We start from the raw sequence: 6,083 nt of genomic DNA, 5'->3' as shown, positions 1-6,083 counted from the left end.
CAGGAATTTTTGAAAGGTACAGAGTGAAAAGCGTAGCAGTCCATTTCTGGTTTACTTTCAGCTGACTATTCCCATACAGTGGTATATTGGTAATAGTGTCAAGTAATAAAAATAGAATAGTATAATAGATTCAAGCGCTAAAAATAAAGGAAGAATGCAATAGGAAAATCTGTATTGTAAACTAACTTTGTTATGTAAAATGACGTTTCATAGACTACTGCTAGTTTTGCTCTGTGCCTTTCATTTTACAATTCAATGATCTTTAATAACACTGTTCAACAACGAAAATGTAAATTGAACAAAATCAGCTAATTCTTATTGATTTTGTGGTGCTGATCACGAATTTGAAAGTTATTTTCGAATATTAGCTCTACTTTTCGTTTTACAGGCATGTCTAATAATAACGCTTTAAAAATAAATATATTCGCTTCGTTTGGGGTAAAATGTTACACTGATCCGGCAACACTGGAGAAACTATATGAACGCTTGGTTTCATTGTGTTCCTTATCTCAGTAGTGTTGTGCTATTGTTAGAAAAGACAGGTTTAGTGCAGTTATCAGCGTTTTGGGTGTGACGTTTGTGTAGTGCAGGACATAAAATTACAACTACAAGTACGCAAAATACTGGTATTTCGAATGTATATTTTTAAATAGTTGTCGGAAATATTTCAAGTGAAATTTTGAGGATTTCAATAAACAAAAATGCCGCGAAATTGTGTAAACAGTGCGGATAGTTTCTGCTACGGGTGTGGGGAAGTGACATTTTCCTCACAAAAACAGACTATAACACCACTAATAAGAAAAGCCTATCAATATTACTTTGGTTGTAAAATTGGAGACCAAGATAAATCTTGGGCACTCCACATTGTGTGTAACACTTGTGCCAGCAATCTAAGAAATTAGATTAATGGGAAGGGGCGCTCAATGCCTTTTGCAGTGCCCATGATTTGGAGGGAGCCAAGCGATCACATCAGAGACTGTTATTTTTGTATGGTTCCTTCCGTCAAGAAGGGAATTTCCACGAAGAAGAAGCGGGCCTTGATCTATCCTAACATTCCTTCTGCAATGCGCCCTGTTCCACATGGAGAAGGACTACCTGTTCCTGACTCACCTAAAGAATACGATCTTTTTTCTGATGATGATCAAGAAGTTGAAGCTCCTGAAGTACTTCGAAGGACCCTACGTTTGTTGTAGAAGAACCTCCATGTGAACCACATAGACTTACTCAAGAGGAACTAAGTGATCTAATCAGAGACTTGGACCTCTCGAAAAGCAAAGCCGAAATTTTAGCGTCACGCTTAAAGCAATGGAATTTATTGCAGGAAAAAGTAAATATTTCAGTGTATCGGAATAGGGAGATGTTCACTTCATTTTTTACTATGGAAGACACACTTGTGGCATGTACAGATGTAAATGGTCTCATGAGGGCACTTAAAATTAATTACGAACCTACGGAGTGGAGGCTCTTTATAGATTCGTCCAAAGTGAGTTTAAAGGCAGTGCTTTTACATATTGGAAATGAACTTCCTTCAATTCCTGTAGGTTACGCAGTTCATATAAAGGAATCTTGTGAAAACTTGAAACGTTTACTTCAAGCCATTAAATATTACTATTTTCAGTGGCTCGTTTGTGGTGACCTTAAAGTAATGGCACTGTTGCTAGGTATGCAGTTAGGGTATACAAAGTATTGTTGCTTTATATGTGAATGGGACAGTAGAGATCGTGGATCTCATTACCGCAAAAGTGATTGGAGTACCAGAGAAACTCTTCAGCCGGGAGTGAAAAATGTGCAGCACGAACCACTGATAGATCGTAACCGAATTTTGCTTCCCCCTCTACATATTAAATTAGGTCTTATGAAAAGTTTTGTTAAGAGCATGAACCAAGAGGATGAGGCCTATAAGTACCTAAGAGGACAATTCCCTCGATTAAGTGATGCCAAAGTTAAAGAGGGTGTTTTCATAGGGCCACAGATTAGGCAACTATTCAAAGATCACAAGTTCGATGAAATTCTCCAAGGTGAGGAGAAAGCTGCGTGGGAAAGCTTGAAGAGTGTTTGTTCACAGTTCTTGGGAAGACACCGAGCAACAAATTACAAACAACTTGTAGCAAAGTTGTTATTGTGCTACGAAAATCTTGGTTGCAATATGTCTCTGAAACTCCACTTTCTTCATTCACATCTAGACTTCTTTCCCGAAGATTGTGGAGCAGTAAGCGACGAACATGGTGAGCGTTTCCATCAAGATATTGCAGCCATGGAGAAGAGATATGAGGGAAAGTGGAGTTCTAACATATTGGCCGACTACTGTTGGACTATTGCAAGGGATGCTCCAGATGTAACCTACGAAAGGCAAGCCAAGCGAAGACGCTCAAAATAAAATAAACATAATCCTGTACAAGGGATCACTTGAAACTTTTGTCTACATTACAGTGTAGTTCTTGCACAAAAAGGTATTTGTACATATTTTTCATGTTTTGATGTTAATACTGATTTTTATTACGGAATTGTTAATGTTTAACTTGACCACGGTTACTTTATTTTCTGTATCGCTGTGAAACTGGTATTTGCGCAATTTTGAAAAAGGAAGTACAAGGGTATAGAAAGCTATAGGTTAGGGTACTTCTTAACTCCCCAGCTTATCACATCACAGTGAAATAGATAAAAAAGAGTGAAATGTAGGTTTTTACAAGGATTTTGCTTAAATGTTCTATAAATATTAATACATTTGTATATATACAGCTACTGTTGTACAAGGGCGTTTTTTTCACAACCTGAGCTAAGAAAATTCTTCTATTATCATTTCCTTTCATATTATGCTTAAATGAATGTCAAAATCGCAATTTCAAAGAATTTACATACTTTCGATCAAAATTTGTTGAACAGTGTAATCAAAAACTCTTGCAAAATTATTTACAACAAAGTGTTGCTCAAATTTTTTTCAAGTAGGAAGATGGAAAATGCTCACTATCTCTATATACTATCCTAACCCGTAGCCAGAACACTAGGAGACGGAGGAGGAGAAGAATATTTTTTGGGGGGAAGGCGCTAACTTGAGTTAAGAGCCTGTCTTACTAAAAATCATACAAAATTTACCATTTTTATTTTGCTTGTTTATTCATAAGTGAAAGGAGATAATAAAATGCAACTTACCACAATCTATATATATAAAAGAGAACGCACAAATCCTTTGTTCCCTCATCACGCTAATACGGCTGAACCAATTTCTTTTATTTTTGGGGGGTTATTAGGATTTGGACCCTAGATGGTTTTTATCATATCACTTTAATTTTTAATTACCAGTGTCTTGAGATAATTGACCATTCAAGTGTCCATAACGTACAAATCCTTTGTTAGTTCATCATAGGTAAAAATAAACGTATTTATATGCAACCCGCATGACCGTGTCACTCGGCGGGTTAACATAAATGACAGGCGATATAATGTTAACATTTACTGCAATCTACTATGGTTTTTATCATATCACTTGAAAGCGAAAACTTCCGGGATGACCGCAGCGAAGCGGGGCGGGTTAACATAAATGACAGGCGATATAATGTTAAGATTTACTGCAATCTTCTATGGTTTTTATCATATCACTTGAAAGCGAAAAAGTAAAAATTATCTAAGTAACAAAGTTTATTGCGTTCCGGGGTGACCGCAGCGAAGCGGGGTGAACGCTGCTAGTCATAGATAATGCTATTCTACAACAGAAAATATGAACCTGAAGAATGTTCTTAGTTGCCATCCATAGAAATTACAGTGTTGCCAGAATAACAATTCCCCCAAAATCTAAGTTAAGGCAGCTACTAGAAAAACGAACTCAACTGCATTTAATTACCTATCATGTTGTTTAGGTTTGCTGTGAACTACTTTTTAAATAATAGTTGTATTTGGTTTGTAATAAACAAAATAGTTTTAACATACATTTATTAAAATTAAATAATAATGCAACACCGAACATTCATCAGGTTCATATTTTCTGCTGTAGAATAACATCATCTATGATTGTGGTAAGGTTGCATTTTGTTATCTCCTTTCACTTAAGAATAAACAAGCAAAAGAAAAATGGTAAATTTCATATTATTTTTAGTAAGGCAGGCTGTTAAGCTTACATCCAGGACTACTTTTTTCTATATAGCAGAGTTTCTCAACTTGGGGGGGGGGGGTTGCGAGAGGATTTCATGGGGGTCACGAAGATAAGCGGAAGAGATAAATATAATTAGAACCTAAAACCGGAAAATATTTTTAAATGTTATTTTGAATTTTGTTCTGATAGGCATATTTTGACTTTTATAGATATTGTTAAGAACAACAAAAAATAGGTCTAATAAACATTTAATAGGTCAGAGTTGTTTAGAAATAAATTTAAATCAAAGAGGTACGATATGAAACTAATGAGAATTGCATATTGAAACCACAGAAAAATACAAATGCAACAAAACCTGCATATTGAAAGACAATTAAAATTGAAAGCTAATGAGATAGCTAAGAATGGTGTGATTTCACTAGTGCGACAATGTCCGGTTCAATCTTCGTGACGCACATTATCAAGTCATTTAAAATACTCAATATTTTTTTTAAAAGAATTATGCACGTTTTTTTTAAAAAACCAAATTAGAAATCATTTTATTTTTTATCATATGACCCCAAATTAATAGAGTAATGAAGTTTTAAAATTTTCAAACGGCCTCCATTTTGAAACACTATCGGGTTTGATATTTGTAATATGAATGACCTGACCAAATTTGGTTTCAATCCATTCGCTTTTAGAAAAATTACTATATCTACTATATAAAAGAAATGGATTCTACAATGTACTATTATGTAGAAGAGGAAATCTTTGAGTTTTACGTCCCACGATTATGCCGGTTAGGCTAAAGGAGACGGTGATGATGAGTTATGAATGAAAATGGTGGAATGAAGAAAGTGGGAGGAACCGGGAGAACCCCGAGAAAACCGACGCACACGGTGTTTGTCCACCACAAAGTTTACTTGGCGGGGGCTGGGATCGAACCCGGGACCCCTAGCACCAGAGGGGAACATTCTACCACTGAGCCACCGCGGTCCCCTATGTAGAAGAGGAAATAGCAAGTAATGGCAAGAAATGTACTAGAAATAGATGGATATCGTGAGATCTCCGCAGTAGGTATATTAAAAATCCCACACAAGCTTATTACAAACCAGAAATTATAAGGACGGGGTGTCGTTGGCAAGAGGATGTGATAAAATGGGTGTCGTAATAGGAATTAGGTTGAGAAACACTGCTATATACATGTAAACAAACTGGAAGTTTCAAGAAAACTTAAGATAGCTGCAGGAGGGCTGGACCTCTGGACACGCCATCCCCACCGTCCCTCACCACTCATTCGTCTCAGGTTTGAAAAACTCCCTTTTAACAGCTACATTTTCTCTTCTACGCATTGCATTACAGCGTTTCTTATCTTCTATGCTTGACAAGAGAGGAAGGACACGTTAAGAGCTTCCTGATGTAAAAGGACGGAAATTGAACGAAGAAGAAAAAGGGAAGAGCTCACCTATTAAATTATACGAGTAATGTAATTTCCGTATCGAGCGACATCTAACATTCTAAAAAGCAAATCAAGATAACTCTGACGAAGCGATTTGATCAAAAGTCAACGTTTACAAAGTAAAAAGAAAATAAGTTCTCTGATGTTTTTACAGGTGATTTTGATTTTGTTACTCGTAACTCGAAAAGTAAATGCAGATGTTAAAGAAGTAGTCTGTCTAATAACAGGTATTTAAATAATCGTAAACAATAAGACGAATCAATCTTCTTTAAGCATAGTACATTTTAGGTCTCACAAGGGAACCTTCCGAAAATGATAGTTGCAATGAAAGATGTGGCCTATGCTAATTGAAAGAGATGTAACAGAGATGAGCATTCCCGAAAAATTAGCTGCCCATAGCAATAGGCTCAGGAAATATAATGGGTGGAAGTTCGGGAAACAGCAAGGTTGGACAAGGGGGAAAAGTGCAAATTCAGCAAAAAAGGGGGAACGGCAACATAGAATGCTGACAAGTGATGTATAGAAAGAGACTTGCCACAATAGGGAACAAATGAA

The 6,083-nt window shown here is 36.3% G+C and overlaps 2 protein-coding genes across 4 annotated transcripts in view; one reads left to right on the top strand and one right to left on the bottom strand.

Moving 5' to 3' along the window:
- The window catches only part of LOC145681174 (uncharacterized), a 396,630-nt gene that overhangs the window by 150,737 nt on the left and 239,810 nt on the right, over positions 1-6,083 (top strand). The window lies entirely within an intron of this gene.
- The window catches only part of LOC145681173 (uncharacterized), a 92,536-nt gene that overhangs the window by 13,208 nt on the left and 73,245 nt on the right, over positions 1-6,083 (bottom strand). The gene's annotated exons all lie outside the window — the stretch shown is intronic.

The sequence above is a fragment of the Thermobia domestica genome, chromosome 3 (genome assembly GCF_964235325.1).
Source record: "Thermobia domestica chromosome 3, izTheDome1.hap1.1, whole genome shotgun sequence".
NCBI classification, from domain to species: Eukaryota; Metazoa; Arthropoda; class Insecta; order Zygentoma; family Lepismatidae; genus Thermobia; species Thermobia domestica.
This window is presented reverse-complemented; position numbering and strand designations above follow the sequence as displayed.